The 13,268-nt window shown below is 44.3% G+C and overlaps 1 long non-coding RNA gene across 1 annotated transcript in view; it reads left to right on the top strand.

Moving 5' to 3' along the window:
- The first annotated feature begins 1,239 nt into the window (after positions 1–1,239).
- LOC135015933 (uncharacterized) overlaps positions 1,240–13,268 on the top strand; it is a 244,898-nt gene continuing 232,869 nt past the window's right edge. The window contains exons 1-2 of the long non-coding RNA XR_010214137.1: positions 1,240–1,307; positions 9,375–9,529. This is a non-coding gene — a long non-coding RNA (uncharacterized LOC135015933). The remainder of the gene's footprint in view (positions 1,308–9,374; positions 9,530–13,268) is intronic.

Raw genomic sequence — 13,268 nt, 5'->3', positions numbered from 1 at the left:
GAACCGAACCCAAAACCAAAACACAAAACCCGAAAAATTTCCGGTGCACATCTCTATTAAATACTGGAATATACTATTCTGTTTATATTATACATTATGCCATTTTACTGTTATTGGTTTTAGCTTTCAGTAAATAGAAGTTTTATGGACTACAATGTTATTTAATAGTATGCAGTATTATGGCAGTTCACTGCCGTGTTACATATACAGCACTGCTGTGTCCTTGCACTATGGCCCTCATTCCGAGTTGTTCGCTCGCTAGCTGCTTTTAGCAGCTTTGCACACGCTAAGCCGCCGCCTACTGGGAGTGAATTTAGCTTAGCAGAATTGCGAACGAAAGATTTGCATAATTGCGAATAGAAATTTATTTGCAGTTTCTGAGTAGCTCGGGACTTACTCTGCCACTGCGATCAGTTCAGTCAGTTTCGTTCCTGGTTTGACGTCACAAACACACCCAGCGTTCGCCCAGACACTCCCCCGTTTCTCCAGCCACTCCCGCGTTTTTCCCAGAAACGGCAGCGTTTTTCCGCACACACCCATAAAACGTCCAGTTTCCGCCCAGAAACACCCACTTCCTGTCAATCACACTCCGATCACCAGAACGATGAAAAATTCTCGTTATGCCGTGAGTAAAATACCTAACTTTTGAGTAAAATAACTAAGCGCATGCGCTCTGCGAACCTTGCGCATGCGCAGTAAGCGACTAATCGCAATATAGCGAAACTCGGCAACGAGCGAACAACTCGGAATGAGGGCCTATGGGGGTAATTCTGAGTTGATCGCAGCAGCAAGTTTGTTAGCAATTGGGCAAAACCATGTGCACTGCAGGGGGGGCAGATATAACATTTGCAGAGAGAGTTAGATTTGGGTGGGTTATTTTGTTTCTGTGCAGGGTAAATACTGGCTGCTTTATTTTTACACTGCAATTTAGATTTCAGTTTGAATACACCCCACCCAAATCTAACTCTCTCTGCACATGTTATAGCGGCCCCTCCTGCAGTGCACATGGTTTTGCCCAACTGCTAACAAATATGCTGCTGCGATCAAATCAGAATTAGGCCCTATGTCACTTTATATTCACTTTACTTATTGATATTAGCGCTCTTATGTTTTTTGTGTATGCCTGCGCTATGTGCACTTGGAAAATATATATTTTGGTTTTAGAATGTATAATAGCAGTTTCCATGGCAACTGCTTGGCAGATGACATCACTTCCAGGTTCACAGAGGTCACGAGACAGGAAGTGCCCTGTGTCAGTCTGGCCGGCTGTGGCCATGAGGAAAACGTGGGGAGTGTTCACAAAGGGGGTAAGACTTTCACTTATGTTTTATAGTATAAATATATGCACTGTTTGGCTATGTGTTATGCAGAGCTGGCCCAAACCAATATGATGCCCTAGGCAAGTTTTTGGCTGGTGCCACCTAGCAACTCCTTTTTGCCGAAAAGTCGGGTTCCTTTTTGCCGAAAATGCATGTTATTTGCATTGCTATATGGCTTAGATGCACAAGCAGCTTCAGGTGATTAAAATTATATGCAGCATGCCTTTATTCTGTGTGCGACTGTGGCTGTATCTGCATACAAAATGCTACATTACAGTGATTTCTAGGAATACACAGTAATGTAGCATTTTGTCTGCAGATACAGTCAATGTCACACACAGATTATAGGCATGTCACATATCATTTTAATCAGCAGAAGCTGCTTGTCCCCCATAGGCAGGCCAAATGCCCCAGGCATTTGCCTGGTTTGCCTATGCCTAGGGCCGGCTCTGGTGTTATGTCTTGAGAAAGGGGCAACTGGCCCCGAAAGATATGTTACAATAAACACTTGTGGTGATATTTACTATTTGTGAAGCCTCTGGAGTGCTGCCTTTCTCCATTTGCTGCATACTGAGAGATGCAATCCCCTTAAAAAGGGCCACCGGAGCACAGATAGACCCAGACGGTTCAAAGGAGTGCTGGGACCTTTGGATTTATATATATATATATATATATATATATACTGTGTAAATATATATATAGTATTAATAATAATGAAACAAAATCAGTTATGCAGGTACAATATTAAACGAATAGCAGCAGTGAAGTAATTGGCTTGTGGTAAAAGCCAAATACATTCACCTGAACCAATCAGGTGTAGACAGAATAAAACAACTTTTTCTCCCTGCGCTGTTATTCTATATGAAGCAATTGGCATGAATACACTTGACTCACCAAGTAATAAAAAGTAATTAATTTTAATCAATAATGACTAGTTTTATAATTATAAAAGATTAGTAAAATGACATATTACAATATAAAACACAATGAATTAAGAGAGATGGATCATAAATATCAGCATACTAGATATATCACTGTCCGTAATAAGACTTTACTGTCATCGTATTTGAAGTGTCCAGCCTTTAGTAATTAGCACCTACACATTTTATATAAATGTATCCTGTGCAATAGAACAAGCACCACTTTATAATGAGGTAAAATATTCTCTGTTAACGGGAGTATTACGTGAGTTCCCAGCGAGGTATTTATAACTGAAGGCGAGAGAGAGGTGTCCTCAGGACTCCGGAGGGCTGTATCCAGCAGCGGGATTCGGCACACCACAGGTGCCTTTAGCTGAATGAGCTCCCGTCCTGTGGCCGTCGTGTGTAACGTCCTCCGCCTCGTAATGCAATCGCTCCCGCAGTCATTGAAATACACGTCCTCGCAACCTTATGGCACTTAGCAGCGACCGGTAGATATCCCCTTTGGGTCCCCAATAAGTAGCCACTGACGCGTTTCGCACCAACTGGATTTACCTCATAGAACAGGGATGGGGAACCTTCGGCCCTCCAGCTGTTGTTGAACTACACATCCCAACATGCCCTGCAACAGATTTAGCATGGCCAAATAGCAACACTGTGGCAAAGCATGCTGGTATATGTAGTTCAACAACAGCTGGAGGGCCAAAGGTCCCCATCCCTGTCATAGAATGTGCCATAAGGTTGCGAGTTATAAACACCTCGCTGGGAACACACGTAATACTCCCGTTAGCGGAGAATATTTTACTTCATTATAAAGTGCTGCTTGTTCTATTGCACAGGATAGATTGATATAAACTGTGTAGGTGCTAATTACTAAAGGCTGGACACTTCAAATACGGTTGACAGTAATGTCTTATTATGGACAGTGATATATCTGGTATGCTGATATTTATGATCCATCTCTCTTAATTCATTGTGTTTTATATTGTTATATGTCATTTTACTAATCTTTTATAATTATAAGACTAGTCATTATTGATTAAAATGAATTGCTTTTTATTAGAGTTAAGTGTATTCATGCCTAATTGCTTCATATAGAATAACAGCGCAGGGAGAAAAAGTTGTTTTATTCTATAACAAAGAGAAATACATAGTCATACAGGATGGAGGAGAGTGACCCTCCATTTGGGTGTCGTACGGTGTGCTGGCGCTCGGGCTCCCGACGCCCAGCATAACGGCGCCGGGAGCCCGACCACCGGCATACCGACAGCGTGGCGAGCGCAAAGGAGCCCCTTGCGGGGTCTCGCTGCGCTCGCCACGCTGCGGGTACGGTGGCGCGCTACGCACGCCACACTATTTTATTCTCCCTCCGGGGGGGTCGTGGACCTTAACGAGGGAGAATAGTTGTCGGTATGCCGGGTGTCGGGATTCCGGCGCCGGGATCCCGACATTCGGCATACAGAAGACCATCCCTCCATACAGAGCCAAAGTAAACAGAGAGTTCAGGCTGCAGAAAAATCCAGTCAAACTTCAGTTGAGAGTGACTAGAACCTTTATAGGCCCTACACACTGGGCGATATCAGTCAAAGATATGAACGATCTCGCTCATTGATAAACGAGATACCTTTCATATCTTTGAGTGTGGAGGCACCAGCGATGAACGATGCGCGGCTCCGCACTTATTCATCGCTGGTGCCCCGTCGGCTGTGCATGCATGATCTCGTCCATATTTGCCTGCACTTCTATGGAGCCGGGTGACGGGGGAGTGAAGAAACTTCACTCCCCCCCGCCGCCGGGTCGCCTGTCGTCCGTATCCGCCGTCGGGCAGCTCGGCGGCGGATCGACAAATGTGTAGGGCCCTTTAGTGTCACAGTCAGTTCCAATGTTCCAGTGTGTGCCACACTTATCATCTGGAGGAGAATCTGTGTCCTTTGTGTCTTGAATTTGATAAGAAAACCCCATTTATTACAACTATGCATCTAACTAGTCAGTGTGATACATACAGTAATGCTACTATAAATATGTATTACAGCTCTGCAACATACAGTTAAAAAGTAGGGGCCAAACAGTGTTAAAAAAATATATACTTACGTATAACCAGTGTAACAATAATTCAAGCTGTTTGGACGTCGCCTTTTCAGTCAGGAGACTCTCAGTTCTGCAGTTCTTTTAGCCTCACAATATTTGCTTAAATCAACTTATACCGCTTTCACATCGCAAATGCTGGGTCACACCCGGGAATTGGAAAAGGTTACTTCCCGGGTGCCACCCTGCATTGGACCTTAACACTCTGCTTCCCTGACCCAGCAATAAGCTGGGTCGGGTTGCCATCGGGGGGCGGGGACCACGGCATCATCTGGGGAGGGGCGGAGGGGGTGCTGGGAGATGACATAATCTCTGCGCCGCCTCACCCTATGCAGTGAACAGGTCCCGGGTAGCACTGACCCGGCCTCCCGTTCACACTGCACCTGACCCATTAATTAACCCGAGAATCACACTGCTTTATTTCTGGGTTGAATTACGGAGTCGGGTGACCCGGGAATTCGCCATGGCCGCTTTCACACTTCACAGCGACCCGTGTCGACCCGGCAATATATCGGATCGATACTGGGTTATTTGTATTGTATGAAAGGGGTGTAATTTAAAAGCTCATGCTTAGATCTCTAGGATGTCTTGAAATATATTAAGTTGGGACTACAGAATTACCTTTTTTATATCATTAATAAAGATTAACTATAAACTGAGACAAGTAACCTTACAGCACAACGTGGAAGTGATTCCATCTATTAGCGTGACATTTTATTATTTAAAACCTTATTCTAACCTCTACCAATAACTCTTGCCATTCCTCCATTCAAGTGAGGAGAACCATTTTTAAGTACCTTTCGAGTCATTAGTAATAAATATATTCCTATTTTGATGAATAGATTCAAAGAGATTCCCACACCAAGATCAGTAATACTGCAAAACAGAACACAGGGATCTTCCAATTACAGTATATAAAAACAAATGGGAGAGAGTCTCTCTAGACCAGCTGTACTGTGTAATGGAAGTACTACCTGCTGACCAGGAGCGGTTCTTGGTGCGGGCAAGCAGTGCCTGCGCCCGGGCCGCTGCGGCCTGGGGGCGCGGCCGCAGTCACCCCACAGGCGCCGCCGCTTACCCGCACCCCGCTCCCCAGCTGCAGCAGACGCCATGGGCTGTGTGGCCGTCCACTGCAGCCGGCTCCAGTGACAGACGCTAGAGGTCATTATTGACCTCTAGTGTCTGTGCGGCGCTGCTATGGGAGAGACGTCATGACGTCTCTCCCATAGAGAGGAGCCGCGGGTGGCCAGACGGAGCAGCAGCAGTGGTCGGGAGTGGGGCAGTGGTAAGTATTGTTTTTTTATTTTTGTGTGTTTGTAAGCGGCTACTAAGGGGCACAGCAACAGGGGGCACAACTACTGGGCGCATAGCGACAGGGGGCACAACTACAGGGGGCACAGCGACAGGGGGCACAACCACTGGGGGCAAAGCAACAGGGGCCTCAACTACTGGGGGCAAAGCAACAGGGGGCACAGCGATGGGGCACAACTACTAGGGGAAATCTACTGGGGACATAGCTATAGGGGGCACATCTACTGGGGGCAAATCTACTGGGGCAAATCTACTGGGGGCAAATCTACTGGGGGCAAATCTACAGGGGGCATAGCTACAGTGGGCACAGCTACTGGGGGCACAGCTACAGGGGGCAAATCTGCTGGGGGCAAATCAACTGGGGGGCACAACTACTTGGGGCAAATCTAGGGGCCAAGCTACTGGGGGTATAACTGTGGCCACGCCCCTCCCCTATGAAGCCACGTCCCTATTTTTTGCCACGCGCCTACGGCGCGCACTGTTTTGCCACAGGGGGGGCTCCAGTGCAAACTTTCGCACTGGGCTCCACAAGGTGTAGAGCCGGCCCTGCTGCTGACTTAAATACATTTGTATATTGAAGAGAAAGAAGCAGAAGTCAGTACTTCTGGGGTGCACTCATGTGCCCCAGACAAAATAAATGTATAAAAAACTAATTTTATTAGATATACATTAACAATGGTGTCAGCATAAAGTAGTGGAGACTTAGGCGCTCAGGTACAACCGTGAAATCAAAGTGATAAAGCGTGATAAGTGTTACAACTCAAAAACATATTAGACACTCCTCATTCGCTGTGCGAGTGGCAGCTCATAAACCGAAAAATTTGAATATTATACACATATGGTTAGATGCAGCAAATGGTGAAATGAAGCGCCCAAGCGTGTGAGAATTTAGATGAGCTCTAGTGGATATGACAATGGGAGCTTCAGTCAGGTGACCGTCATTAGGCACATGAAATATGTAAAAAGAAGAAAATAGCAAACATAGGGGCAGATGTATTAACCTGGAGAAGGCATAAGAAAGTGATAAACCAGTGATAAATGCAAGGTGATAAACGCACCAGCCAATCAGCTTCAATATGTAAATTAATAGTTAGGAGCTGATTGGCTGGTGCATTATCACCGTGCACTTATCACTGGTTTATCACTTCCTTATGCCTTCTCCAGGTTAATACATCTGCCCCATAGTGTGTACCATTTACAAATATTGTAGAATGTTACTGTATATTTTCACAAGGCATATTAGGAAACATGCTTATTCCCCAAAAGAAACACAGTTATCAACCTCAAATAGTGAAAAATGTAAATACATAGATTTAATGAAAACAATGACATACAATGGCTGGAAAACACACTTACAAGATTTAAAAGCATAGAGAGCTAATCTGTCCATAAAAGGAGATGCCAGCAGGATGTTCCAATGCGTTTCGTCCATCAGTCTCTGGACTTCAAGGGTGTCAGCATATTAATGTCTTGCTAAATTACATATTTTAAGGAATCAAATATGTAGATATAATAATAACCCTAAATAGGGCTTGTAGAGCAAAGTATTACAGCAAAAACATGAAAAAAAAGGAATAATGTAATGAAACCAAAAGTGAAAACATACAGTAAAGTGTTTAGCTAAACAGAGCTGAGCACTGATAATAATCACTAATAAAGCTTATACAGACTGTGTCTGTGTATGAGAGTGGGATGTACTAAAGGAAAAATGCAGTAAAACCCCCCAAAACGGGGGTTTTACCGCCGGTTTTTCGCCATCCAGGGTATCGCCATCTCTGGATGGCGATACCCTATAGAAGCCTATGGGCTTCTTATCGCCGACCGCCGCAACCCGCCGGCCCCGCCGCAGACGCCTTCCCCCGGCATACCTTCCTCCAGGCAGCCCTGGTACCGGAAGGTAATCTCCTCCTCCCCCTAGCAACGCAGCCGGAGGTCCTTCCGGCTGTAGGGGGGAGGAGGAGGCACCGGGGGCAGCCTGCTGCTGCTTCCCGGCATGCAGGCAGTGTGAAGACCCCTGGGAGGTGACAGAGACCCCCCGCAGACCACCTCACAGGTATCACGGGGGGGCCTCCGTCACCGCATTGCGATATTGATCGCATATGTTAGTACATATGCGATCAACATCGCTGCGATAAGTGGTGAGGGGCGGCGATGTATCTTAATACATCCCGCACTGAATGTCTAGTTCCACCAAAAATAAACTTATTTATATACACAATGGATTTATTCATCCAAACCAAGTTGATGAATCATGCCCAATTCTTATAATGAAACAATTTTTAATCCACACAGTCAAAATTGACTTTAACAATTTCTCTAGTACTGAGAGGTTATATTAGGAAAGTACATCCTTGATGATTCAGAGATATACCTCTGTAGTTATACAACATCCAATATATGGATTAACAGTGTGAAACAATCAGTTTTAAATAACTCATTAAGTTCTTATGTCACTGGGCAACAAATTATGTCTAGGAAATGCTATTTTATACAAAGGATCAATTAATAGTCACTATCTCCTTATGTATAGGGGTTATGAAATTGTAAGATTGTAATATGAGTGCCATGAGCCACTGCTGTGGCTCATTCCTGTTTGCATTATGTTTATGTATTCTATGTTATATTTCTGTTTGCATGCCAGGTTTTCTCATGTACTTATTTAGAGTACTGTTGTGTGGCCGGTGCAGCCTCACAAGTCAGATAATTAGACCATTATGTGGTGAGTCTGTGTAACTGCAGCCTGTCTCCAGTACGTGAGGCCTGTGCTGTCTCACCTGTCAGTTATTTAGGCCATTACCTTGTGCCTTGCTTCCAGCCATCCTGAATAGGGCGTGATTCCATAATTACCCAGCCTCCCTTTCATCTGATGCCGGTGATAGATACATGTTCCTGTTTGTACCTGTGTCCAGGCCATGTCCTATGGTGGAATATTGAACCTGTCAGCTCGAGAGAGATCCTGTCTGTTTGTGTTGAACCCGTGACCTGGAGACCCTGTTCGATTGATAACCTGACCAGATCCAGCAAGCCTTGTATTCATGTTTTTGCTAAGCAGTGTGTGGAGTTTCCACACAGACACTGTCTTGCTTATATTTCTGTATTATAACATCTTCATGCATTGTTGCATTCACAATCACTCATATATTCCATGTCTTAGCTTTCAACACTCTGTGCCTTGGTTCCTATGTATGGATTTCGGCGGCTGCGCTGCAAATAATCTGTTCATTGTCTTTTCTGTAGTCACGCTAGTCTTAGTTAGCTTCCCCCTTATTCACTCGCAGTCTCAGTTGGTGCCTTGCTACCTCGTAAGACCTGGGGGCATCGGTGTCTGGGCGGACCTAATTCGCCCATTCAAACGCAGCATCTAAATGAGAAGACTAGCTCTGCAGGCACCAACCCGACCACTGGGGGGAGTAACAGAGTCAAGGGCATTGCGGTCATTCATAAATGGCCACAGCTTCACTCCTGAGTACTGGAACTCCCCAGTTGCCACCCACTCCCCAGAGTTCCAGGTATTCATTTCATAACATTGAGTGTGTTACTCCTTGCCAGACTGCTATGCAGTCTGTTATATGTTATTAATAATTCCTGAGAGTCATGGAATTTTGATATACAGTTCATTAAGTTTGACTTATGGACATGTTCTACAATGCCACTGTTATGTTATGTTATCAGGCAATAATTCACAAGGAAATGTAATAAACCCCAGGAGAACTGAATTATGCTTCTTTCTCTTCAATAGACAACATTTTGCATACATTTTGTATGATTCCTGTCTGTGTTTGGGAGAAAAATCCTAGCCTTTCTGCTGTGTTGTAAAGGCACGAAGACACAAATGTGCAGCCGAATGAAGCATTCCAGGGCAAGAGGGCATTCCTGTTGACAAACTGCAATCAGGTAACAACCAGCCTGTGATAAACCATTATATAAATAATACATTTATTCAAAATACTCCACAGCTAGATACAGGAAAACAAACAGAGGAACTGAAATAGCTCCATTATATACAACCATAGATGTTTTTTAAACAGCCTGTCTTTTGCTATCTAGAATGGATGCCTACCCATTGTAATGGCCACCATGGAGTAGAGAAATAAGAAAAACACTAAAATCCAATTTTAAAATAAACCCATAAATGTAATAATATATTGAGTGAACTTGTTAGCAGTACCAGTAATAATTCAATTATTAATGATTAAGTGTAATTTATTATGCTTTTTAAACAATGGTAAGTTAAAGTCTAATGAGGGTATTCAATTAGGTCAATTTTTTTCGCCTAGGTAGAAAAAACTGGAGTTTTCGCTATTTTTAAGGGGAATGGGGATTCTCCCTATTCTATAGCAGGTACATTTTTCTGCAAATCCACATGTTTTCTCACCTGCGCAGGTGAATACGCGTGCTGTTTTCACCGATTTTTCGCCAATGCCTTTTCACACAAAAAAAAAGCGAAAAATGGGTTGCAATTGAATAGGCGGGGGCAAATTCAATAACTCTAAGATTATCAGAGCTAGTTTAATACCCCCCTGAAGGCAGATTACAACATAGTAAGGACATTAATAAAGTGAAAGAAAAGTTGTCAAAAAGTCATGCTGTGAATTATAGTTTGCAAAAGGGCAGTAGGCCCAGTGAGGTGACGCATGTACAATGGGGAATCACACTTGTTATCAGTAGAGATGAGCGGGTTCGGTTTCTCTGAATCCGAACCCGCCAGAACTTCATGTTTTTTTTCACGGGTCCGAGCGACTCGGATCTTCCCGCCTTGCTTGGTTAACCCGAGCGCGCCCGAACGTCATCATGACGCTGTCGGATTCTCGCGAGGCTCGGATTCTATCGCGAGACTCGGATTCTATATAAGGAGCCGCGCGTCGCCGCCATTTTCACACGTGCATTGAGATTGATAGGGAGAGGACGTGGCTGGCGTCCTCTCCGTTTAGAATTAGAATAGATTAGAGAGACACTTGATTTACTAATTTTGGGGAGCATTAGGAGTACTCAGTAGTGTACAGTGCAGAGTTTTGCTGATAGTGACCAGTGACCACCACTTTTATTTATAATCCGTTCTCTGCCTGAAAAAAGCGATACACAGCACACAGTGACTCAGTCACATACCATATCTGTGTGCACTGCTCAGGCTCAGGCCAGTGTGCTGCATCATCTATTATCTATATATAATATTATATATATCTGTCTGACTGCTCAGCTCACACAGCTTATAATTGTGGGGGAGACTGGGGAGCACTACTGCAGTGCCAGTTATAGGTTATAGCAGGAGCCAGGAGTACATAATATATTATATAGTGAGTGACCACCAGACACACAGTGCAGTTTATTTAATATATCCGTTCTCTGCCTGAAAAAAGCGATACACACAGTGACTCAGTCAGTCACATACCATATCTGTGTGCACTGCTCAGGCTCAGGCCAGTGTGCTGCATCATCTATATATATTATATATCTGTCTGACTGCTCAGCTCACACAGCTTATAATTGTGGGGGAGACTGGGGAGCACTACTGCAGTGCCAGTTATAGGTTATAGCAGGAGCCAGGAGTACATAATATTATATTAAAATTAAACAGTGCACACTTTTGCTGCAGGAGTGCCACTGCCAGTGTGACTAGTGACCAGTGACCTGACCACCAGTATATAATATTAGTAGTATACTATCTCTTTATCAACCAGTCTATATTAGCAGCAGACACAGTACAGTGCGGTAGTTCACGGCTGTGGCTACCTCTGTGTCGGCACTCGGCAGCCCGTCCATAATTGTATATACCACCTAACCGTGGTTTTTTTTTCTTTCTTTATACATACATACTAGTTACGAGTATACTATCTCTTTATCAACCAGTCTATATATTAGCAGCAGACACAGTACAGTGCGGTAGTTCACGGCTGTGGCTACCTCTGTGTCGGCACTCGGCAGCCCGTCCATAATTGTATATACCACCTAACCGTGGTTTTTTTTTCTTTCTTTATACATACATACTAGTTACGAGTATACTATCTCTTTATCAACCAGTCTATATATTAGCAGCAGACACAGTACAGTGCGGTAGTTCACGGCTGTGGCTACCTCTGTGTCGGCACTCGGCAGCCCGTCCATAATTGTATATACCACCTAACCGTGGTTTTTTTTTCTTTCTTTATACATACATACTAGTTACGAGTATACTATCTCTTTATCAACCAGTCTATATATTAGCAGCAGACACAGTACAGTGCGGTAGTTCACGGCTGTGGCTACCTCTGTGTCGGCACTCGGCAGCCCGTCCATAATTGTATATACCACCTAACCGTGGTTTTTTTTTCTTTCTTTATACATACATACTAGTTACGAGTATACTATCTCTTTATCAACCAGTCTATATATTAGCAGCAGACACAGTACAGTGCGGTAGTTCACGGCTGTGGCTACCTCTGTGTCGGCACTCGGCAGCCCGTCCATAATTGTATATACCACCTAACCGTGGTTTTTTTTTCTTTCTTTATACATACATACTAGTTACGAGTATACTATCTCTTTATCAACCAGTCTATATATTAGCAGCAGACACAGTACAGTGCGGTAGTTCACGGCTGTGGCTACCTCTGTGTCGGCACTCGGCAGCCCGTCCATAATTGTATGTACCACCTAACCGTGGTTTTTTTTTCTTTCTTTATACATACATACTAGTTACGAGTATACTATCTCTTTATCAACCAGTCTATATATTAGCAGCAGACACAGTACAGTGCGGTAGTTCACGGCTGTGGCTACCTCTGTGTCGGCACTCGGCAGCCCGTCCATAATTGTATATACCACCTAACCGTGGTTTTTTTTTCTTTCTTTATACATACATACTAGTTACGAGTATACTATCTCTTTATCAACCAGTCTATATTAGCAGCAGACACAGTACAGTGCGGTAGTTCACGGCTGTGGCTACCTCTGTGTCGGCACTCGGCAGCCCGTCCATAATTGTATACTAGTATCCAATCCATCCATCTCCATTGTTTACCTGAGGTGCCTTTTAGTTGTGCCTATTAAAATATGGAGAACAAAAATGTTGAGGTTCCAAAATTAGGGAAAGATCAAGATCCACTTCCACCTCGTGCTGAAGCTGCTGCCACTAGTCATGGCCGAGACGATGAAATGCCAGCAACGTCGTCTGCCAAGGCCGATGCCCAATGGCATAGTACAGAGCATGTCAAAACCAAAACACCAAATATCAGTAAAAAAAGGACTCCAAAACCTAAAATAAAATTGTCGGAGGAGAAGCGTAAACTTGCCAATATGCCATTTACCACACGGAGTGGCAAGGAACGGCTGAGGCCCTGGCCTATGTTCATGGCTAGTGGTTCAGCTTCACATGAGGATGGAAGCACTCAGCCTCTCGCTAGAAAACTGAAAAGACTCAAGCAGGCAAAAGCACCGCAAAGAACTGTGCGTTCTTTGAAATCCCAAATCCACAAGGAGAGTCCAATTGTGTCGGTTGCGATGCCTGACCTTCCCAACACTGGACGTGAAGAGCATGCGCCTTCCACCATTTGCACGCCCCCTGCAAGTGCTGGAAGGAGCACCCGCAGTCCAGTTCCTGATAGTCAGATTGAAGATGTCAGTGTTGAAGTACACCAGGATGAGGAGGATATGGGTG

Source organism: Pseudophryne corroboree, chromosome 1, assembly GCF_028390025.1.
Source record: "Pseudophryne corroboree isolate aPseCor3 chromosome 1, aPseCor3.hap2, whole genome shotgun sequence".
Taxonomy (NCBI): Eukaryota; Metazoa; Chordata; class Amphibia; order Anura; family Myobatrachidae; genus Pseudophryne; species Pseudophryne corroboree.
Note: the sequence above shows the minus strand (reverse complement) of the source record. Positions and strands in the feature narration are given on the sequence as shown.